The 24647-nt window shown below is 45.5% G+C and overlaps 1 protein-coding gene across 7 annotated transcripts in view; it reads left to right on the top strand.

Moving 5' to 3' along the window:
* Positions 1 to 24647, top strand: part of TIAM1 (TIAM Rac1 associated GEF 1) — a 351800-nt gene that overhangs the window by 60018 nt on the left and 267135 nt on the right. For 5 of the 7 annotated variants that reach the window (XM_070252085.1, XM_023629999.2, XM_023629998.2 and 2 more), the window contains exon 2: positions 15845 to 15897. The exons of the other annotated variants lie outside the window; for them this stretch is intronic. The gene's annotated coding sequence lies outside the window, so the exon portion shown is untranslated. The remainder of the gene's footprint in view (positions 1 to 15844; positions 15898 to 24647) is intronic. 7 annotated transcript variants of the gene reach the window in all.

The raw sequence follows: 24647 nt of genomic DNA, 5'->3' as shown, positions 1-24647 counted from the left end.
GGGATGTCTTGTGCTGCACTCCACTTTCCTGCCTGCTGGGGATGAGGGATGTTGTCTCTGGTCCCCTGTGCAAATTCCTCAGCCTGCTCTTTGACTGGATGTGCAAACTCTCACAGTATCAGCCCGATTGGCAACAGTCTGTCCTCCTTCCTAATCTTGCAGCTGTGAGTGCTCACAGGGCCCACCGTGCTGCTGCCCTGGGTGTCACAACAAATCTTTGCCCCGTGGGATGCTCCCGTTGTCCCAAAATGAATGGAAGAGGCTGTCACCGAGCAGCTGCTTCGCCTCTTAGACATCCGCAGAGCACGAAATGAGTCTCACCATGTTGAAACTGTGACATGTGTTTGAAAATAAAGTTTTAATTAGAAGGAGCATTTCTCAGCCTCAACCTGGTGCTGGCTGTCTTAACACTGAGACTAAAATAAACCAACTCCAACTTCTTGGCACAAGACCCACTCTGCCATTTACGCACTGACTCTTTCGGGTGGAAGCATGTGGTGCAGTTGCGTGTGTATGTTTTCGAGACCTGAGACTTCATAAAACAAAAGAGAGGGGTGGTGTTTGCGCCCAGGGTGGAGGGGTCTGCAGCACTATTTGCTTCAGGATCTGTTGATTTTAGCCTACTTATGTTCACTCATGTTGATAAAATGACTCCGTCTTTCTAAACGAGTGTCTAAGGACATGATGGAGGGAGCCACGAGAAGCAGCATGCCATGGTGGAAGGCCAGGACCATGGCTCTAGGAGCCAGATACACCTGGGTTCATATCCTTCCTCATTAACCAGCTGTGTGGCCTTGGGCAAGTCACTTAGTCTCTGAGCTTCTGTACCCTCATTGTAAAATTGGCATGACACCTTCTTTACCAGTTTGACAATGATGATTACAGATTATTTATGCACAGGGCCTGGCACAGTGGTGGCTTGGCAAATGATATCCATTATTATTATAGTTTAATGATTAGTACAGTCCTTACCTTACTCTGGGTCACTGCCAAGATCTCCCACAATGTTTTCAGCACTAGGGTGGCCTTGCCTTCGGATGCTTCTGGTTTAGTTAAGAACTGGCAAGCCTAAAATTAACTTCACCAGATGCACATGGGCTGGCAGGTGGGTGTGTCCCCGAATGTCAGCTTGCGTGTTGCATCATCCTTCTGTTGTGGTTATGTGCCCCCACCCTGCACTCTCTCCTCCCACCTCCCAGCAAAAGCCATCACCAGACGGAAACAAAACCAACTGGGACAGCCTAGGAACTGAAAAAATAAGCCCTTTCCTGATTTCCTCATGCCACGTACATCCCAGGTGACTAGAAGTTTGGAGCTTTAGGTTTGTGTGCAAGTCAAGATGCGTGATTAGTAAGAGGTCTGTCCAATAAGGAGTTTAGGGCTCAAGCTGGAGGTATGGACTACAGCCTTGGGGTCTGGGTTAGATTTTATTGTTGAGCCGGAAGGACATTCATGGTCATCCAAACTTTCTTCTTGATGCAGGAACCCGTTTTACAACATCCCTGACCCGTAGGCTTCTATCTGTCCCCCCAATACTACTGGAGATCAAAATTCTATCACAGATCAGCCCCTTTCCATTTTGGGGGCCATCCCTAATTTTAACTTATCTTGAGCGGAAATCCCTCTTCCAGTGACTTCATCAGTTGGCCTAAGAGCCCTCAAGGATCTGAGGATCATTGCTGTGTCTTCCCCGTATCTCTCTTTCCAGGTTAAACTTTGCCATTTCCTCCAACTCTCATTCCTTGGGCTTTGTGTTCAGACCACACAGGATTCTTGTGCTTTCTTTTCTGGGTTGTTCTCCAGATTGTCGAAGGCCCCCTTGAAATGGGTTTCGTTTGCCGTAGCTGATCCCGATATTCCAGCTGTGCTTTGACCGTTAACCTTCTTTATTTTTAGATCCGTTCTTAGCCCTGTGACATGCATTTTTTTTTTCTTTTGCAACCACATGACACTGTTGTCTCCTTTAGCTTTCAATCAACTAGATAGTGTGGACTCACATTTGTAGCGGTCTTCCCCACCCGTTCTCCTGTTGTTGATTGTATTTAAACTTATGTACACAAGTTTGTATAGATCTAGGTTAAATTTTATTTTCAGTGTGTCTAGATCTATCCATTGCTTCCATCCAGTAAGCTAATGAGTCAACAGCAGTGGTGTTCTTCTGTTCTGTAGTTTGGATATAGGATGGTTTCTTAAGAAGCCATTTATTTCAAAGCACGCCCACCTCTGTAACCCTGAATTTCAGTGATGCTAGCTGCCACCAGTAAGTCCAGACTATTGGCAGGTAAAAGGAAAGAACAGAAGAGAGGAAGAGGAAAAATGAGTCTGTAAGCGGGAAGTGGTGAGTTCCCACTGATTTTTTTTATAGTGGCAGCTCATTGGTGTTTACAGATTGGCAGATACTGTCCATATCCAAGTGGTTCTGGCTTGATACTTAGGTATGACTGTACTTGAACCAGCCTTACTAATTAGCCTAAAATAGTCAGAGTTGTCCCCCAGCATGGAAAAGCTGCTCCTCTTGGGTAGTTTGGTGGGTGACTGAGTACTCTTGGGCTTGGAAGGACCCGGGCCTAATCACTTTTATTAGCTCTCATTGGTTACTTACTGGATTTTCCCTTCCACCTCACTTAAGATCTTTACCAAAGACAAGTACTTGTTTTTTTTCTTCTTCTTCTTGAATACTTGACCTGCTATAATAAGTCAGAACAGTGATTTTTATTGAAAGAATGTAGGATTTGCTGTCAGAGGACGTGGGTTGGACTCCTGGCTCCCCTACCCAGTAGTCCTGGGACTGTGGCCAAGAGACAAAACCTTCATGAGTGTCAGCTGCCTTCCCTTGTCCATGGAGAGCGGTGGGGGTGTTGTCAGAACGCAGTGATGGAACTACGTACAGGGCACTGTTGAGGTTTGAAGGGTGATAATTAATCGCTCCCTTCTCTTCCGAGTTTAGAGCCAATCGATGAATAGAGCAGAGATTTCAGACAGATGGGATGTCAAAATATCAGCGTTTGCACCAATAAAGCTGGCTGGAGAACAGGCTTAGAGATGAGGACCAAATGGGTTTGCTCACGGCCCTTCCTCACTTGGAGGGCTGGCCAACCCTGGAAACAGCAGAGAAGGAAAAAGTGAGTCCTGATCTGCTCCAGATGATCGACCCCAGAAGGGAGAGTCCAGAAGGCTCCGGACATCAAGTACTCAGTGTCTTCTCCCAGTCTGCCAGCCAGGAAAGTCCCCTTCCTTCCTGGGAGGAATGAGTTAGGGGATGTTGAGCGAGAGGCTGTTTGCTAGGATCGCCATAACGAAATACTGCAAACTGGGTTGCTTAAACAATGGAAATTTGTCATCTCGTAGTTCTGGAGGTGGCAAGTCCAAGATCAAGATTCCTTCTGAAGGCTGTGAGGGAGAATCTGTTCCATGCCTTTTTTTAGTTTCTGGCAGTTTGCTGGCCATCTTTGGTGTTCCTTGGCTTGTAGAATTGTCACCCTGATCTTGGCCCCCATCTTGACATAGTGTCCCCCCAGTGTGCCTGTCTGTGTCCAGTCATATTGGATTGGGGGCCACCCTCTTCCGGTATGACCTCATCTTAACTAGTTACAACTCCGATGACCTTATTTCCAAATAAGATCACATTCTGAGGTATTGGGGAGGGACACAATTCACCCAGAATAGAGGTCTAGATTTTCTTTCCAGGAGATGGAGAGAGGTTCTTTCTCATGTGAGGGAGCGTAGGTATTAGTACCCAGAAGGTGCTCAGTAGTTTTCTTCTGTTATATGGACTGAATTCTGTGTCCCGCTCGCCTCCCCGATCCATATGATGAAACCCTAACCCCTATGTGACTGTATTTAGAGAGAGGGCCTTTAAGGAGATAGTTAAGGTTAAATGAGGTAAAAAGAGGGGGCCCCTAATTCAATAGGGATAGTGTCCTTATAAGAAGAGGAAGAGACATCAGACCAACTCTTCCCGCACCTTGATCTTGGACTTCCAGCCTCTAGAACTGCGGGACAATAAGTTTCTGTTTAAACCACCCGGTCTGTGGGGTTTTTTTATGGCAGCCTGAGCAGAGCAGACTAAGCCATTTTCCTTTCTTCCACAGGTGACAGCTGTGTGCGGCTCCGTGTGCAGTGACACTGGCCTTGTGGGGGCCAGGGCTGGTGAGCCTGCCTTTACGCTGGCACAGGGCAGGGTGGTGGCTTCTTGTCTGTGTTATTTCCCGTCTTCTGTCTTCCTTAATGGGTTGGACAGCTAAGGATGAGAAAGCTTAAGCACTTTGCTGGAAGCCACTTTAGTAGATCAGGCAATGGAACCTCAGGGTGAATCCAGTGCTCTCAGAGCTCGCGTGGGTAAATCAGGACAAATGTATTTAATTCCTTATTTAAAAACGCAATTCACAGTGACGTGTGGATGTCATTGAGTAGCAAAGGAATGAAACAAAGTGGGTCAGTGACACACTGCACCGTTTTGTGATAAATGTAGGTTAACTGATTTAATGGAGCACCACAATCTAAGGGAAAGTGGACTTGAAAAGCTTAGCCCTCGAAAAATCTCCAACTGCACGCAATTATGACTAAGATAGAATAAGTACAGCAATTTGAGGCTAAAGCTTTGATCAGGAAACACTTTTGCTCTGCCTGCAGTGAAAACCGTTGCTTTAATTCAAAATATATTTACTGGATGGTGACGGTGTGCCCGGCTTTGTACTAGGCATTAAGCACCAAGAGCTAAAAGGCATAGTTGCTGTTCTGAATTAGCTGACAGTTTAGGGGGGCCGGCTAAATGGACAGTGGCCACGCTGTAATGTAGGTGTTACCCGAGAGGGCAGAGGGAGGTAATGAGAGCGCACTGTGGGAGCACATGTGGGAGGGGGGCATCTCACACAGACTGAGGGCAGCCCAGGGATGACTTTCCTAAAAGAGGTGATGCTTGAGCTGAGTTTTGGGCAAGAAGTCCTGGTTATTCAGGCAAAGCTGAGTAATAGTGTTTCTGGCAGAGAAAATAGTGTGTTAACATGGAAATATGGGGGGATAGCCCACTTGGAGGACAGGGTACACACAGATACTGCCCCTTTTTCTCCTTTCTTCTCTTCTTTTCCTTTCTCCTTCTCTTCCATCAGTGGTGTTTTGGTAAACTGACTCCATAGGGTGAATAAAAAGGCCTGATTTGTAGTGTTTACCGATTTCCATGGTGTAAATATTCCTACCATGGCCAATTCCAAGCTACCAACATGATGTTGACTGGCCCATAAAATTTCTAAAACTGTACAGTTGATCACAAGCCTGTATAATCCCACTCAGTAGACTACTGCTTCCCATCCATCCATCATCTGTCCATTCACCCATCCATTCATCATCCATCATCCTTCCGTTCATCCACCCATCCGTGCATCTATCCATCCATCTTCCATCCATCATCCATCCATCATCCATCCATCATCCATCTGTCCATCCATCCATCCATCCACAAACAGAGTTTTAACCAAACAGAATCATACGAATAAAGCATGTTACAGATTTTAGTGTTCCTTTAGTCAAGACCTTTCATTTTATAGACAAGGAAACTGATATCTAGAGAGAGGAAGTGACTTTCTTAAAGTCTATTTGTAGAACTGAGATTAAGACTATGGTCTTCCGAATTTAAGTCTGCAGTCCTCTCTCTTAAATAAAGAAAACACAACCTCAGATATGGCTTGGTAATTCCTGAGTTGGAGCAATATGGAATCCATGTGCTACACCAAAGTTCTGCCAGTCCCTGCTTTTCTGTGACAGCCTTAATGCTTATGAAAGTGTTTTTGTTCCTTGTCTCACTAGCTGCTGGTTCCCAGCAGGCTTACAATTTCCTTCTCAGGGGGTTCAAAATGTCCCTGTTGAAATACCGTTTCTTCTCCCAGTTCGTAGTGGAGCTTTAGAGTTTCGTTTAGCAGTTGGATCTTAATATTTATTCAGTCTTTGATGGTTCTGGATTTCATTTGTCTCCTTTTGTGTGTGTGTGTGTGATACAGACATCTCTCCTTTGGGACTTCAACTCAGGCCACCCATTTGCAGCGCCAGCCAGCTGCTTCTTGGGAGCCCTCTTTGTGTTGGGCTGAATTTCCTTGGACATACTTAGGGAGTTGAAAATTCTTTTCTCTTTGTTGGGCTTCTAGCAGTGTGTCTTGGCGCTTTTGGGAGATGAATAATTGATTCTGCTTTCGATGGTCTTGAAATTGTTATAAACTCTGCCAGAGGAAGGGCGCTCTTACTATCTGAGAAGCTTTATTTTGAGACTGTGGACGGATTGGTTGGTGAATCAAATGCTCCAGAGAAATCGTTTAAAACTAGCTTCTATGTTGTGATGTTGAGTGGAAAAAACCAAATGCTGGGATTTCCATTAGCATGCCACTTTTGTAAAAAGCCAGCAAACAAATTGGTCGTTACCTCTGGGAAGTGACAATGAGGGTGGTAATGGGTTACATGTTTCTGTATTGTCGTTTATTTTTCCTTTTAATTACAAGCACGTAATAAAGCAAATCCAGACTAAACACAAAGCCTGGTTATATTTTAATAGCACTCATCTAGGCACGGGCGATAAACTTACTGTTGTCTTCTTAAGACAATTTGCCATTTGCCCAATGTGTAGTTTACATGTGTCTGGTTTATAAATTGTAACTTAGTCATTTTGGATACAATTCATTTGGAAGCTCGAACATTATAATTGCATAGGTATTCAAACCTGCTCAATAAGGCCAGAATTTTAAACTTAAGCTTCACTGTGAATTCTGTCTTCACCTAATAATTTTTACTAGTTCTTTCTTAATGAGGTTAATCATCTGCTCATATGCACTGCCCGAACTGGTTATTATTCAGGACTTCCAACAGAGATCCTAAAAACCTCCTGGGGATATTCTGTGAGCTGACATGGGGCCATTATGTTTTTCCAGCGCTGCTTGACGGTGGGGCTCTCAGCTTCTTGGACAAGGAGTGTCGTAAGATCTCACTGTCTCCCCCGGAATAGCATCCTGTTCTGTGATACCCTCCATCCTGCCTTCCCTCCTCTCTCTCCTTAGATGAACTTCTTTCATCTACTTGGCAGCTCTGTCCTCATCTTTAGGGAGTCCTCTCATGTTCCTGATCTCAAATTAGGAAAAATAAATTTAGTCCCATTCCCTCTGGTCCTGAGCATATGAAAAGGCAGGGAATGTGCAGATATATGGTCAGATCAGTTTGTGAGAGCCTACAATGGAAAAAGAAATGCGACTTCTTATTCAGGCATTTGCGAAACGATGCAGGTTGCCACTCCCAACTGTCTCTTATAAAAAGGATTTCCGGAAATGTGTGGACTAGGTAAATGATACGTTATTGATGGGAAGCACAATTGTGATTATGCCAGTGGAGGAAAATAGTTCATATTTCACAGAGTGTGCGAACCTCTTTGAAGTTATTAGGTTGAACCACAGGAATTGCCAAATTGAGCTACCAAAAGGGCAATTGCATCCAGTTCAACCTAAGAGAGTTTATTTGCTGAATTGTAAGACATGGGAAATATGTGTCTACATTAGGCAAGGACATGAGATGGCTGTGCTTGAAGGAAATGGGGCATCTCTTTTTTATTTGAGCCTGTCTCTAATGGTTAGTGTCCACTTAGCTGACACTTTGTTGTTGCCCCAGTAGCTTTCAGAAAGTATCTAGAGCAAAATTGGTTGCCTAGCAACATGTTCCAGCCCAGGAGGGTTGCAAGATGGGTCAGTGATTAACAATTATGTACAATCAAGTTTGAAAATGCATAGCAGCCTGCACCATTCATGCTCTGAACACCAGGACGCATCAGGATTCTGCTGGCCCAGGTTTATGCCTATTGTCTGTGAATTTATTGCAGTTGTGGTCTGGACCTCATGGTTGCAATTCAAAAAAACTTTAGTCTGGACTGAAATAGGCTTAGGGTGCCCCTCTGTACGTGGGTCCATTTTGCAGAAGCCTTTGACACCCATCATTTGGTTGGCTGCCTATTTGGACACTCATCCCCCACCGGAAAGTGAAAAGAGAAAATGAAGAATCTGGATATTTATGATTATTGTCATCGCAACAAATTGGCCCATATTAGTGAATCTGTAATTTGCCAAAGAACGAGTACACCCAAAATGAGGGACAACAGTTCCCTCCCCGGACCCAAATCATTCTGTTAAGAATTACGAATGCAGCACAGACGTTCTTCCTGAAATGGCCTCAGCCCTTGGTCGTTCCTCTTCCTTCCGTTCCAGCGAAAGAGAAGACGCGTTTTGCATAATCCAGTCCTGACTTAATCTTTCTGTCAGCACAAATATCAAGGGCGTAAATCCTGAGAACGGCCGCGAAGCTCAGAGGCATTTCGATAACTCTGGCAAAGCTAATAATCCACATTTTCTTGTTGAGAATCATTGAGTGTAATTGGCCAATCAATTTGTAGACCCTTTCCGTTTGTATTTTGTTTAATCAACAAAAATAAATCGCCCTGCCAACCTTGAGAGCTCCAAGTCGGAGAACAGTGGCAAATATTTTGTTGGTCCTGCCAAAAGTGCCTTCCAACAGAAACGTCTTAATTGAAGATGATTTATATTTAGAAGCACGGATGTTTTATCATTTGTCTGAAGGAGAAAGCTGTGGAAGCAGGCAGCGTGCAACTGTTTTAAGCATTGTTTCTGACATTTATCTATGGTCTTCATCCCTCAGATGAAAATTAAACAACCACCTTCCCCAGCCCGTCTAATGATTCAGGCTCCATCTCCTAAAGTAGCTGTTGAATAACCCCAGTAAACTTGGGTTAAAGTCTGTTTGCCAAGACCTAGGCCTTTTCCCTGTTGTCTTGGGTTTTGCTGACCCTGACTCCTTCCCGCTCTCTGGACCTTTGGTGGAAAGTGGTGGACATCTTAGTGCTGGAAGACAGGCCTTGTGCTCCGGGCAAGTGGGCTGCAGTCTTGCTTTGCTGGGAGAAAAACCACAGTAGTCGCGGCTGGCCATGGGGTCTCAGTCCCCGGGGTCTTGGATCTGGGTGGGTAATGAACTTCCCCGAGGGTTGCAAGAATCCAGTTTTTGCTTTTGCTGCCTTCTCTGCACTCCGGGAAGGGGGAGAGATGACAAGAAGTAACATGTCTTTCGTGCCTACATGATGTGTTCTCATTTCTCACAACCACCCTGTGAGCTTGAAGTAGCAAAACACCTGATATCTGGTGAGGAAGGGGAGGTTCAGACATCAGAGACGGTTTGTGTGTGCAGTGGCTGAGGTTGGATCCTGTTCCCATCTGTCTCCAATTGTCTTCCCATCTCACTGGCCACTGGAAGCTGGAAAAGAAGCCCCCTACTGGCCCCGTGGCCTAGTGGTTAAGTTCGCGTGCTCCGCTGCAGGCGGCCCAGTGTTTCGTTGGTTCGAATCCTGGGCGCGGACATGGCACTGCTCGTCAGACCACGCTGAGGCAGCGTCCCACATGCCACAACTAGAAGGACCCACAACGAAGAATATACAACTATGTACCAGGGGGCTTTGGGGAAAAAAAGGAAAAAATAAAATCTAAAAAAAAAAAAAAAGAAGCCCCCTAGACACGCCCCCCAGTTCCATTGAACCAGGTTTCTGCTTCTGAGCTCCCGGGGTGCAGGTACGGTAGCACAAGGGTGGCTAATGGTTTGTGACTGCTTACTGGATGCCTGGCACTTTTCTAAGAGCTTCACGTGTATTGATTCATTTAATTCTCACTCCCCTGTTAGCTACTGCTGTCCTCATCTTACAGAGGAGGAAACCGAGGCACAGAGTAGTTGGGGGACTGGTCCAACGTCACGTGGCTAATAGTTGGGGGCATCAGGATTTGAACCCAGGTAATCTGACCCAGTGCCCGTGTTGTTGGGGGTCTGCCTTTCATCAAATATACACTTGTTAGTTCAGCATTCCTCATGCCTCCAAAGCAGCGAGGATGCAGCTAAGATGAAAGAAGAAAGGAAAACAGTAGTTTTATTGCAACTTGCTTCGGACTTTGTGATGGACAGTGGAGGCCATTCATTGACCAACTGCTTCAATTTTTGGCTCATTTGTTGATCTCCAGTGGCACTGAGTGGCCCTTTCTGCTACATTTTCTCCATTCTGCATGGGCTTCTAGTGCCTCTGCTCGAGGTCCACCTTCCACGGGCCCTCTCAGACTGATGCGAGGCCAGCTGTTCTCCAGGGGCCACCAAGAAACTAACACCGTGAGCTGCAGATTACTCCATGGGCAAAAAACTGAAATAAACTTGGGAACCAAGATGGCGCAGGTCAACAACTTCTAAACAACGTCCTGTAAGTCACTGGTACTATGAAGTGAACCAAATGGTAAAAATCCAGCAGCCGCCCGAAGCTCTCTGTTGTGTTTACTAGGGTCTTGGCTGTTCATAAGGTGGCCCCAAGCCACAGCATCTTCGGGTACCGGGGATCAAGTGATCCCTGTATCAGGATGGAGTGAGGAAGAATTTTCACATTTGGTTGGAGTGGGAAGGCCTGCAGCAGGTCAGATCAGATGATGTGATGATGATGATAATACCTGCAGAGACCAATTTCTGATGCCAAGCCATGTTCAAAGGCTTTTGTGTATATTAATCGTTAATCGTTCACCAATCCCATGAGATAGATGCTGTTATTATTTCCATTTTACAGATGAGAACATCTACTGTGTTAAATGTGCATGTACATTATAATTTTAGGAACATTAACATACAAGAAATATCTAGAATCAAGGACATATGTTGCTTGGCTCGTGGGCTGGTGGTGCCAGTATTTGGCTTCTCTTTGGCGTACAGATGCCTCCTTATTAGCTGAAGTGTGCTGGGCGATACTACAGTCGGCATTTATTGAGTTATTACTGTATGCCAGACACGAGTCTAAGAAGTTTTTTGTTTTTTGAGGAAGATTAGCTCTGAGCTAACATCTGCTGCCAATCCTTCTCTTTTTTGCTGAGGAAGACTGGCCCTGAGCTAACATCTGTGCCCATCTTCCTCTATTTTATGTGGGACGCCTGCCACAGCATGGCTTGCCAAGTGGTGCATAGGTCCACACCCACAATCCGAACCAATGAACCCCGGGCCTTCAAAGTGGAACATGCGAACTTAACTGCTACACCACCGGGCCAGCCCCAGCATGAAGTTTTTTAATCCTCACAAAAAGATAGGTACTATGATTATGATTACACCTGATTTATAGATGAGGAGACTACGTCAGAGGGTAATATAACTTGTCCAAAGCCACCCCGTCAGTGCACGGCAAGGCCAAATTGGGCTCCTGAGCCGGGTTCTTCACCACAGTGACCTCTGCCTCTGAGCTCAGGCTCCTGAGACAGCTGGGAAAGGGAGAGTGGCATAGGGGAGAGACACCATTAGAGGACTCCACGTGGGGCAGAGGCTCTACTTCCTCTCAGGTGCCCTTGCCCAGGTAGCTCATCACTCTCTTTTGGCATCCATCCTGGTGTGGGATTAGAGGTTGTTTTTTTTTTTTTTTTGTGAGGAAGATTGGCCCTGAGCTAAGATCTGTGCCAATCTTCTTTTATTTTGTATGTGGGATGCTGCCACAGCATGGCTTGATGAGTGGTGCTAGGTCTGCTCCCAGGATCCAAATCTGCAAACCCCAGGCCACCAAAGTGGAATGTGTGAGCTTAACCACTATGCCACTGGGCCGGCCCCTGGAGGTTGATTTTTATCAGTCCTTTGTAGGCTTCTGTTTGTAGCTGTGATCATCCCAGTAGTGAAGGAAATGGAGAAGGGCTCTGATATGAATCATAAAACATACCTGGGAAGGCATTTACAGGGTCCAGGAGGCACATTTGCTCATTGACCCCACAGCAACCCTATGAGGTTCGTACTGAACGCTCATCTCCATGTTGCAAAGGGGGAAACTGTAGCCCAGGGAAGGTGGGCCATGGGTCCTCAGTCACACAGCAGGTGAGGGGCAGAGCTGAATTCAGGCCACATGTTTGTAAGGAAGGGCTGACTCCCTGGTGGAGACTCACCCCGTTCCCTGTCCAGGACGGGCTGGAGACCCCTGCCCACACTCCTGGGCACTTCTTGTAGGGCCGGGTCTGCCAGTCTGCCGCTTTTCTCCTCCTCCTTTGCTGCCTCCATGCTCTCCTGTGCCTCAGCTTCCAGAGCTTTTCAGAACGACAGGGTGGGATTTTCCACTGCCCGGAACTGTTTTTCCTATTGCTTGTGCCTCCGAGCACTTGCTGAGCTGATGAGCTTTTGAAATGTCACTTGACTGTTTGAAGGGAGCTGTGAGTGGTTCGCCGGAACACACAATCCCAGCTGCCTCCCCGGGTGGGCGTTGGGGGCCCAGCCGCATGGTGGCCCCTCCTGCAGCCCAGCCCGCTCCGGGAGCGGAGGAGGCTGTGCCGCTGGCACAGGTACCGTCGTCTGCCTGCTCATTTCTCTTCTCCTGGGCTGACAGTGGCTGTTTCTGTGCTGTGTTTCTCTTCCACCATTGGTTGCATTTTTTGGTCCACTTTTGAGAATACAGTTAAATTTTTGACCCTTTTCTTTCTGGGTTTTCTTTTCAGAAAAATGCACACGTATACAAAATTACATATATAAGTTTTGGATTTTCATGGGAACACTTACACTCAGAGCCTCTTTGGACATATCCTGCCCCCCATACATCTACCTTGAAATCTAATTGATAAGTTGAGGGGCCAGCCTGGTGGCGTAGTGCTTAAGTTCACGTGCTCTGCTTTGGTGGCCCGGGGTGCACTGGTTCAGATCCTGGGTGTGGACCCAGCACCGCTCGTCAAGCCATGCTATGGCAGCATCCCACATAAAACAGGGGAAGATCGGCACAGATGTTAGCTCAGTGACAGTCTTCCACAAGCGAAAAGAGGTAGAGTGGCAACGGATGTAAGCTCAGGGCCAATCTTCCTCACCAAAAATAAATAAATAAAAATTGAGTTCTCCCTTTCAGTTGAGGGCAAGTATGGAAAATTAAATTTTTGATTCTCTGACCCCCTTTTCTCTCCATTGTTGTCCGTCAGAGGCCTGGCAGGAAAATATAGGCACACTCAAAGAGGTGACAGAGGAGAGTTTAATGAAGGTGTGTCACAGGGTTAAGAAGTGAAGGGAGAGTGAGGTACACTGGGGCCATAGGAGGAAGCCCCTCTGTCTCGGTCCGTTTGGGCTGCTGTCACGGAACACCACAGACTGGGGGACTTACAAGTGACAGGAATTTATTTCTCATGGTCCTGGAGGCCGGAAGTCCAACTAGGTGCTGGCAGGTTCGGTGTCTGGTGAGGACCCGCTTTCTGGTTTGTAGATTGTCATCTTCCCGCTGTGTCCTCTCATGGCAGGAGGGGTGAGGGAACTCTCTGGGGTCTCTTTTACAAAGACTCTAATTCTGTTTAGCAGGGCTCTACTCTAATCACCTCCCAAAGGCCCCTCCCCCTAATACCATCGCAGTGGGGGCTAGGTTTCAACACAGGAATTTTCAGGGACATAGTCAGTCTAGGGCACCCTCCAGCCCCTAGAACTAAGGATACCAGGAGAGGGTTGCCCGGGAGAAGCTGTGACCTGTGGTGTAGAGACCCTCGGATGACCCAGATGACCCGGCAGGGAGGAAGGAAGGACACACAGGCTGCTACCATCTTTACCCTTCTCCTATGTCCTGGCTTCTGCTGGTATCTCCCAAGGGGCCAAAGGGCAAGGGAGCCTGGTTGACTCAGGCCATAGAGGTCAGTCTTGCAGGGCACAGATCCCAGTGGAAGAAGATGGGAAGTAATCTGAAGGACAGCCGGAGAATATTCAGCACACGGCCCTTCAGATTCTAAAATAACTTTTTTCCAGTAGATGGCACTTTCAAGAGTGCCAAGAAGCAGCTTTGTCATCCCCAATTGCTCTCCCTGGGGATTGGGCATCGTGGAAATTGCTTAGCTGGTGCTACGGAGGTTTTATAATCCTGTTAGTCACTGGAAACTTCCTGTTTTTTTCAGATGCTTTTAAATCCAGTTTTCTAGGTCTTTTTTTTTTCTATTTTCTTTGTGTGCCTGTTATTACAAGGCCGCTTTGAAGGGCTCCATTACGCCTTGTAGTGATGAACCAGTATGCCTATGGTGTTATGTTCAAAGGTGGTTTTCCATTATCATATGATAGCCTGATGTATAGAAATGGGCATTTCTAGATTTTGCAAAACAGAGAAATTATGCGGGGAAGCAATTGAGAAATTACAAAGTCTTATGCAGTGTAAGGTATAATGAGGCACTGGGGGTAGCTGGCACCACCAAGCTCGGATCTGCTCCTGGCTCCTGCTTGCCCTTGTTCTGTGACCTTGGCCACCACCTCTAGGTATAAGCATCTCTATTTATAAAGTGGAATTTACCATTACTGACCAAGACTCTCCTCAAGCAAACTTGAGTCAGCCTCCTCTGAGCCTCCTCATTTCCATTAGGCCTGGCCCTTGGTCCCTGTCCTGTCTTTGGCCTGCCTAGCCCAGTTTTAGCAAGAATTCTGCTAAGTCGGTTTAGAGAGAATCCCCTAGCCTTGATATCTGATGACCCTGGCTTGCCTTCAGCAGGAATCCTGTTCAGTCAGTTTCATAAGAATCCCCCTGCCCTTGATGTCTCCTCTTAGTCATCTTCCATCCATTGACCTCCTCACCCTGCTGCTTGACTAGAAATCCCCAACTGTCTTTGCTGTATTCAGAGTTGAGCCCCATCTCTCTCTTTTATTGCAATACTCCTGAATAAAGTCTTCCTTACTCTTTTAACAAGTGTCAGAATAATTTTTTTTTTTTTTAGGAAGATTAGCTCTGAGCTAACTACTGCTGGTTCTCCTCTTTTTGCTGAGGAAGACTGACCCTGAGCTAACATACGTGCCCATCTTCCTCTACTTTATATATGGGATGCCTAACACAGCATGGCTTGTCAAGCGGTGCCATGTCTGCACCCAGGATCCAAACTGGCCAGCCCCCGGGCCGCTGAAGCAGAATGTGCGAACTTAACCGCTGTGCCACTGGGCCGGCCCCTAATTTCTTATTTAATGTTACCCACCATAGAAACTTGGAATTGCTCAGACCCTCAAGGACCTCTGGTCCAGCCTCACCCTATGTTGAAGCCATGTGGAGCTTGCCATGAGGGGTCCAGCACCTCACAGTGCCATGGATGAGGAGCCTATTCACCCGCTTGAGGCAGGTTCTCATTGTTAAGAAACCTGCTTCCACCTCAAGGTCAAAATCTGCCTTCACTTTTACTCATTGATCTCAATTCTGCCTTTCGTTGAAACCTTTCTTCATTAAGTGAATAAATTAGCTTCTTAAATTTTAGCCATCTTAATGAAAATAATTTTAGGCTGCATCTACATTGCATACACACCCCCGCCCCCTTTTTTTTGGTGAGGAGGATTGGCCCTGAGCTAACATCTGTGCCAGTCTTCCTTTGTTTTATGTGGGACACTGCCACAGCATGGCTTGGGGGCAGTGCCAGGTCCGCGCCCAGGATCCGAACCTGCAAACTCTGGGCCACCCAAGTAGAACCTGTGAACTTAACCACTGTGCCACTGGACGGGCCCCTGTATTGCCCTTTCTTGCTTTCTTTAACAGGATTCTGAGCCTGGTTGAACCTATGTTAACTCTGGGATATTGTTACTGTAGAAGGCTGTGTTACATTCATGCCCCTGGGGGTGGGCTCTGTGTGAACTCTGTCTTTATTCTGTAAACTCCCGGGTCTCTGCTCTTCTGCTTCTGATTGTAAATCCTTTGTTTCTTTCCTCTGCGGTTAGCTTTTGCTGACACCTTGTTTCATACAGGTTTATAAATGATGCACTTCTTTTTCTTTCGTGGAATAAAATGCATAGGCTCTGTGAAAGCTGTTTGTCACTCAGATGTCTTTTTTTTTTTTTTTTAAATTTCCAGGTTGATGGCTCTGTTCGAGGTGTTAATGTTATCAGAAGCCTGACCTCCACATGGTGAGCAGTTTACTCTCTGTCTGCTTTGAAGGACTTGCTAGGCCCATCAAGGGTCTATAAATACATTTGCTTTTCCATTTGTTTGTTATATACCCCTAAATCTGTGCCTGTGGCTGCTGATTTTCACCCCCTCTTCTTTCTGCAACGCCTCATTCTTAAGTATGTTTGAAAAGCAGCGACTTCTATAGGATCAAAACAACCAAGTCATTTGCTTGAAGAAGAATTTTAGGATGAGGATTTAAAAAGAAAATCAAATTTCTTTTAAATATTTCAATATGACTCCCTGAAAAGATAAAAATTCTTTTTGTAACACATCAACACCATAGGATTATCATATGTAAGAAATGAACAATAATTCATTTCTTAATATCACTGAATATTCATGTTCAGATTTCTTGATTGTCTTATATTTTTTCATAGTCAGTTAAAAATACCTCAGGGTAATCAAAGAATTTAAACAAGATCCACACATCGCATTTGGTTGATGTATCTCTTAAGTCTCTCTCTTTTTTTTTTTTTGAGGAAGATTAGTGCTAACATCTGCTGCCAATCCTCCTCTCTTTTGTTAAGAAAGACTGGCCCTGAGCTAACATCTATGCCCATCTTCCTCTACTTTATATGTGGGATGCCTGCCACAGCATGGCTTGTCAAGCAATGTTAGGTCCTCACCCGGGATCCAAACCGGCGAACCTCGGGCTGCTGAAGCAGAACGTGCGCACTTAACCCCTGTACCACTGGGCTGGCCCTTCTTAGCTGCCTTTTAATATATGGTTTTCCTGTCCTCCTCTTGTTTCTCTCTTGCAATATATTTGGTCAAGAAGCTGGAATTTTTGTCCTGGGAGTTCCCTGCGTGTAGATTTTGCTGCCAACGTCCCTGTGTTATCATTGAACATGTTTCATTGTCCCCCACATTTCTTATAAACTAAAGGCTTCATCAGATTTAGGTTCAGATTTTGGGGCAGGAATATCTCATAGATGATGATGTAACTTTTATCAGGTGACACATTCTGTCCTTTTCTGAAACCTTAATATTGACGGGTGCTGTTAATCTGAGCATCCATTATTAGGGAGCCCATCAGTTTTTTCTGTCCTGGTTTTAGCAGCCGTTGATGACCCATAATGGATGCCTAGATCCCTTCTTTATTTAGGGGGTACAAAAAGGTGATATTCTTGTTCTGTTATTTCTTCTGCATTTTATTAGCTGGAAAATTTCCATAAAGAAGAACTGTATTTCAACATTTTTTTTATTACCTTGAGTCACAGTTTGTATATAGAAGGCAGAATAATGGCTTGATTCTTTCTTTTTATTTACCAGAATAATGAATTAGTTCCATATTATCCTTCCCAGAGGATAAGTGAATTTTTGAAGAAAGACATTATTATGAACTCTTGGATTCTTAATATGTTTGACATTGGGGTAAGGATTTGGTAGAAACAGTAATGAAAATAGCCTCTTCTTTTAGATGTCTAAATTCTAGTTGATAAATGCTTCTAGAAAATAAGAGAAAGGAGGGAAGGGGAGATGTGGTGTGAGAAAGTAAGATACTAGAAACCTATAAGCATAGTTGAATGAGGATGGAAGTAGGGAAAAGAATAAAGATGCTATGGGGCCGGCCCCGTGGCTGAGTGGTTAAGTTCGCGCCCTCTGCTTTGGCGGCCCGGGGTTTCGCCGGTTCAGATCCTGGGCCCAGACATGGCACCACTCGTCAGGCCATGCTGAGGTGGCGTCCCACATGCCACAACTAGAAGGATCCACAACTAAAATATACAACTATGTCCAGGGGGATTTGGGAGAAAAAGCAGAAAAAAAGGAGATTGGTAATAGTTGTTAGCTCAGGTGCCAATCTTTAAAAAAACAAAAAGAATAAAGATGCTAAAAATAAGAGATGAAAAAATAATAGGGACCATTTGAGAAAGAGAGGAGCGAGGGGTGGTGAGGGAGGTGATGGCTGTTGAGGAGTGTGTTGGGATAAGGTTGCATAGGGCCTTGCAGGCCACTGGAAGTACTTTGGGGCCATTGCATGCACATGATCATACTTATTTTTTTTAACATGAGAATATACTGTTGTGGGGAAGAATCAAGGGCAGAATCAGTAAGACCAAGTAGGAGGTCACAGTGACTGGGGTGCTGGGGACAGAGCTGGTGAGCAGCAGCCACATTCTTGATACGTTTTGGAGGTAGAACCGAAAGAATTCGCTGATGGATGGGGTGTGAGGTGTGAGAGAGGAGGGGTCCAGGACAGGGACGAGCCACTGTATTTGGGGGATGAGAGGTAACGGTGGTGGACCTTGGCTGCTCCAGGCTCCCCGGGCCCCGCCTTGCCCTTCAGCAGGTGGGAGGAGTTCAAGGCTGGGGGTAAGAAGGCTTGTCTACTGAGCTCTTCATTCTTGAGTGGTCTGTGAGTTGCTGGACGGGTTCATTCCATGCATTCATTCCCTGGTGGACCAGTCACCTCTTTCAACTCGGTGACCACAGCCTGCACCCCTAGCCCTGCCTAGTACCAGCCACAAAAATGGCCAGGGTTTGGGGAGGTCACTACTGAATCTCTAATGGACACCCGACTCAGAAGACAAGCCCTCTGATGGAGTAGAAGCTGCTTCTGTGAGGGAGAAATGCTTGTATCTTGAGAACAAAGGTGGCTGAGAACTCATTCCTCCCTTGTGTATCCCTAATAGAGTTGGTTTTGGTCTTAAAGAATACTCTTGGGCGTGATGGGCTATGCTCCGTGTCTTGGAGGTAGTTTCAGATCCACCAGATCTCTTTGCTTATTCCTGCGGTTTTCTTACAGGAGTGTCTTAAGCGTGCTTTGCTTCACCCCTCCTTCCTTGCACTCTGAGGGATAGAACAGGGGTAGGCAAATTACAGCCCACCGGCCTGTTTTTGTAAATAAATTTTTATTGGAACGCAGCCACATCTATTTGTGATTATTACCTATGGTTACTTTCGTACTCTGATGGCAGAGTTGAGTAATTGCCTGTACAAAGCCTGAAATATTGACTCTTTGGCCCTTTACAAAAAGAAAGTTTGCTGATCTCTGGGTTGGAAGATAAGCAGAGGATGAATAAGGCTCTTAGCACGTGGGTCACACAAAATATTCGTGGTTTGTCACTGAAATGCTGCTCAGCCTTGGTAGATGTGAGTGTGAAATTCTGTGGCTCACAAATTGTGGCTTAAAATCATTAAAATAGTTTTATTTTTCTTTATTCATTCTTCTACACATTAGATGACATTATCGTTTATAGTTGGTAGGAGATATAATTCAGCATGGTTAGGGTCACATTAATGATGGTGTCATTTTTACTGGGCAGATGGTTGAATATTAATAATCCTGAAGTTCAGTGTTTAAGTCCCGCTTTGCATACCGTCTTCCTTGGAGAGTGTAAAGCTTTCTCTTCCATCTGAGTGTACTAGTATGTCATTTGTTTTGCCTTTGTGTGAGCAAGAATTCTCATTTTTTCAATGAATGCCTCATGCTAAGGATTTTCAAAATAAGTACCCTTGCAGTTTTTCCCCCCTAAATGGAACTCAGTTAGTTTTATCTAAGCTGTTCCTTTTGTCTTGGGCTATTATTGTGTGTTACATTATTATGGCTGTGGAATTCTTTTTGTAGAAAAAAAATTGAAATAGATTTAAAATAGGACGGACTTTTCTTTCTTAATTGCATCTTAGTGTAATAAAATCCAGAGTGCAATTGTTAAAAATGGTAGAAGGGAAGAATTAAAACAATAAAATTGCTTGGCATAGCTCCTGTTTCATAATATTCGGATATAATTGGTATTATAATGTGTAATTAACAAACTTTCACTAAAGTTGAAGCTTAAGTTTGGGCGGGCAGGGCACCTTTTAGGACACAGTGACGTCTGAATTAGCTCTTATGGTAGCATTTCAGAACCTGTGCACACATTGTGGCATCTTCCTACCCGCCTCGTTAGTTGCTTTTTTTTTGAGAAATGTTAGCTCTGAGCTAACATCTGCTGCCAATCCTCCTCTTTTTTGCTGAGGAAGACTGGCCCTGAGCTAACATCCATGCCCATCTTCCTCTACTTTATATGTGGGACACCTATCGCAGCATGGCTTGCCAAGCGGTGCCATGTTCTCACCCAGGGTCCGAACTGGTGAACCCCGGGCTGCTAAAGCAGAATGTGCAAACTTAACCGCTGTGCCACTGGGCCAGCCCCTCGTTAGTTGCTTTTTTGTGGTAGAGACAGACAGTAAACTAAGGGCTTGGGACAGAGAGTCCCAAGTGTTGGGAGCAACACTTGACCAGCCACCCATGCCTATCCTGGGTTGGTCAGGGAAGAGAGCAGAAGACAAACTCCCGAATACAGGCTGTGGCTTTAGCTCAGGCTGCAGGGTCATCTCCTGGAGTAGATCACATGGAGGAGCCGGTTAGCCTGGGGCTTATGCTTAAAACAGGCCGAGAAGCCTCCTTCACTCATTTTCTGGACCCACCCCCGAACCTGGCCCCATGGATGTTATTGCAGCTATGGCCAGGAATGATGGGTCCAAGGAAAAAGAGGGGAAGGGAATACATCCCAGGCTCAGGGCTTGAGCCTCAGTTTCCCCATGGCCCACGTTAGCTCCCTGAGGATTGGGAGACCAGAACATGCAAGAATGCAAATAAAAGTACTGGCAGAGAACATTCCAGACATATCTGGCTTTTATTCGCTACTCCTTTGGTTCAAGAGTTCCTTGGCCATGTCCTGCCATGTCCAGGCTCTTCTCAGAGACACGGTTGTGGGTGCCATTCATCGCCCCCTGGTGGAGGAAGTTACTCTGTGTGACTGTAGAGAGGCTGATGTCAAAACACCCGCCCCACAGCTTATCTTTTGAAAGCGTCATGTGGGGAGGATGGGGAGGCAACATTGCCCAGTACACTTATTTGAATGAGGCTACTGCTTAAAAATTTGGAGCCTCTTCTCTGGAAATAGCTTTTAGAGTCTCTAGCGTATTCTTTGGAATATCTTTATCAGTTTCTCTTTTTGGGCCGTTTTGATTTTCGGTAAAATTCTTAAGGCAGTTGCCTCTCAATTGGTTTTCTACTTCCATTCTTGTCTGCATAATGTCCATTCCCCAGAGTGTAGCTAGAGGATCTGAATTGCAATCAAATCTCTTTACTCCTCTGCTTGGAACTTCCAGTGGCTTCCTATTCCCATGGGTGTGAAAACCAGACTTGAAGCCAGACTTCCTGCCTGGCTGCAAGGCCTCAAGTGATTTGTCGACCCCCCCCCCCGCCCCCCATTTCCTCCTAACTTCAGGCACTTCCCATACCTTCTTTCTGGGACTAGAACACAGCGGCCTCAGGCTTCCTCCTGCATGCCTGGAATACTCTTCCTCCAGCTCCACCTGGCCAGCTCTTCACTTCCTGCAGGGCTTTGCTCTAACGTCACTTCACCAAACAAGCCCCCTCCACACACACTCTCCCCAGCCCCCTCCTCACCCCCCACTACACTGCTCTAGTCTCGTCATCATACTCAGGCCATCAGAACCCTCTTTCTTATTCACTGATATGTTCCTTTAGAGCAAAGGGTTGCCAAGGTCACCTGTGGCCCGTTGCCTTGATCAGAGGCTGCCGCCACAGCGTAGCTGCCCTCGTTCAGATAAGTCTGCTATGCAGGGTACATTGCTCGGTTGAATAGCGTCTTGTAAATAGTTCCCCAAGATGACTACACTGAGGGAAGAGTTCAGATTCGGAAAAATGTGTTCTGATCTATCTTGATAACCAAACCAAACCAAGACAGTTTCTTTATCAAAGCTCATGTGTTGGATTGGCCCACAGTGTGGAGGCTCATGACATGGGACATCTACTATCTCCCCGTAGTGTGAGACCGCAGTGGCCTCTGCGCTGTGGCCCCCAGCACAGTACAGTTTCACTTGAGTAACAAGGAGATTCGTGTCGATCAGAGTCTCTCAACCTCACAGCTGCCAACACTTTGGGCTGAATCATTCTTCGTGGTACAGGCTGTCCTGAGTGCTGAGGACGTTTAGCAGCGTCCCCGGACTCTGCCCATTAGATGCTAGGACACTGCCCCAGTTGCGACAACCGGTGTCTCCAGACACTGCCAAACGTCCCTAGGGAGGGAGGAGTAAAATCTCCCTTGTTGGGAACCACTGGTCTAGAAACACCTCCTTGCTCCAGATTCTAGCATTAACATTTTATACCATCTTTCATTATTTATCCATCACTGTGGATCACATTTGCAAGGGTATAAGAAAGCGCTTTGAAACAATAGCATGTTACTCAAATTTGGATCGTGTTGAAGACTGAAGTTGTGTTTTATCGTCTCCATTTGTGGTCTCAGTGTCTTTGTCGTTGACCTGAGTTTTGCCTTCATCGTTTAGGACCTCTTTTCCCCTCTAACAAAGGAGGCGGCTCTTCTTTGCTAATGTATTGTGTTAGGTTGATGCTTAAAATCACAGTCTTCGCTGGAAGGAATCTTGAAGGATCTTTGAGGAATAAATGTCCAATTAATGTCAACGTCATCATTGTTATCTTGGTCTTCCCGTTATGCTAAAGATGAGGAAACTAAAGCCCAAAGAAGGACGGTGAGTCACCAGAGTTGTGGTTAGTGGTAGAGCCATGACCTTGTGAGTGTTTCTGGGGAATTTTCTTGGACTTTGTGTTCTGTGTGTGCTGATGCGGTGATGAGCAGAGCTCTCTGGGGCTCTGACCTCACCCGCAAGAGCCCTGCTGGAGCCTGGCCATGAAGTGCCACTGTCCTAGGCTGGTGAAGGATTTGCTGACAGAGAGCTTTAAAAAAGAGCATCAGGGAGGAGATTAGGGGAGTCAGAGAAAGGGAGGGACGGAAGAGTACCTTAAAGGGCATAGACATTTAACTGAAAAGGGACAACTGTGTGTGAAAAACAATGCAAAGGAAATAAAAAGAGGAGGGAGGAGGGAATCCTGGATAAAGGAACTGAAAAATCCAGTCAACCAAATGCCATGTGTAGATCTTAGATCTTGATTTGAACAGACCAACTTTGTGTGTGTGTGTGAGTGAGTGAGAGAGAGAGAGAGAGAGAGAGAGGAGAAAGAGAGAGAGAACATCAGAGACATTTATAAACTAAATGGATAATTGGTAGCATAGAAGAATTTTTGGGGGGCTGTAAAAATAGTATTGTGATTATGTTTCAGAAAAAAGTCCTCCTCTTTTAGCAATTAAAGTATTAGCATATTAAAGTATTTGTGGATGGTATAATCTGATGCTTGAGATTGTCTTCAAAATAAATAATCCTGTGTGGGAGGATCATAGTGAAATAGGATTGAATAGTTGAAGCTGGATTATAGGTACATGGAGATTATGTAACCGTAAGAAAAATTTCCATAATAAAAAGTTAAAAAAATTAAAAGCTGACCAACTTTGGTAAATTTCAAACTTCTTTGAAATAAGGATAAATAATAATAAACAGCTTGAGACATTTGTCAATTCTTTAATCTTATGTTTTTTTTTAAAGATTGGCACGTGAGCTAACGTCTGTTGCCAATCTTCTTCTTTTCCTCTTCTTCTTCTTCTCCCCAAGGCCCCCAGTACGTAGTTGTATATTCTAGCTGTAGGTCCTTCTAGGTGTGCTGTGTGGGACGCTGCCTCAGCATGGCTTGATGAACGTTGCTAGGTCTGCGCCCAGGATCCAAACCGGGGAAACCCTGGGCTGCCAAAGCAGAGTGCATGAACTCAACCACTCGGCCACGGGCCGGCCCCTAATCTTATTTTAAAGAGACTCTTCCAAGCCCAGCAGATGCTCCCCAGTTTTCCCGCAAAAGTCCCTTTGCCCTGAGTGATAGGCAGATGTGGCAACAGGAGCTGGAGGAAGCTTGCCCTCACCAGGTCAGCAGTGAGGCTGCCCCTCCTCACGCATTTCGCTGCTGGCTTCCACCAGCTCTCGTCTTCTCTGTGCCAGCAGAGAACCTCTGGTGTCCCCGGAGAGTTGTGGTGCTCCTGGGAAAGACACATGAGTATTGACACACTCATGACAATCCCTCCGTCCCTTCTGCCCCCTCCGAGAAGTGATCTGTGGACCAACTTATTTTTTTTCCACATTTATTTTATTTAAATATCGTATGAGTAATATATGCTTTTTGTAAAAACCATGCAGAGTAAAAATGAAAGTTCTCCTTCTTTCTCTCTCCTCCTATCAATTTCATTGACCTTTCCAGAAGTAACCATTAGTGATAAAATGATGAGTATCTTTTTAGGTCTTTTTTTGTTATTAGCACCATGTCAGAGTTTTGTGTTTTTCTAATCAAAAAAAAAAAAATTTTTAAGCGATCACAGGAATTTGAGAGTATAGTTCTAGAGAACTTTCTTTTCCCCACCTGCAACTCCTCCCTTCTCCGGAACCACTTGGGAGTAAGTTACCGACGAACCCCAGCACCCTGGAATTCTTAGGCCTGTTTCCTACCGCCATGGCATTCTGTGCACGATCACAATATAGTCACTGGTATCAGGAAATTAACATCAACACGTTGCCAACTTCTAATCCTCAGGCCCCAGTCACATTTTGCCTATTATTCCCGTAATGTCTTTTCTACGCAAAAAGATCTAGCTCTGAAAGATATGTTGTATTTACTTGTCATGTCTCTGAGCACCTGTTATGAGCTATGCCTTGTTCTAAACCCTTGGAATTTATCAGCCCAAAATATAGACAAAAATGTGTCTTTGTGGAGCTTGCATTCTAGCAGGGGAGACAGAAAGCCAATAAACACAACAAACACTTAATCTTGTAGGTTGGTAGCAGGAGTGAAATGCTA

Source organism: Equus caballus, chromosome 26 (genome assembly GCF_041296265.1).
Source record: "Equus caballus isolate H_3958 breed thoroughbred chromosome 26, TB-T2T, whole genome shotgun sequence".
Taxonomy (NCBI): domain Eukaryota; kingdom Metazoa; phylum Chordata; class Mammalia; order Perissodactyla; family Equidae; genus Equus; species Equus caballus.
The sequence above is the reverse complement of the archived record's forward strand: the minus strand, read 5'-3'. Positions and strand labels throughout refer to the sequence as shown.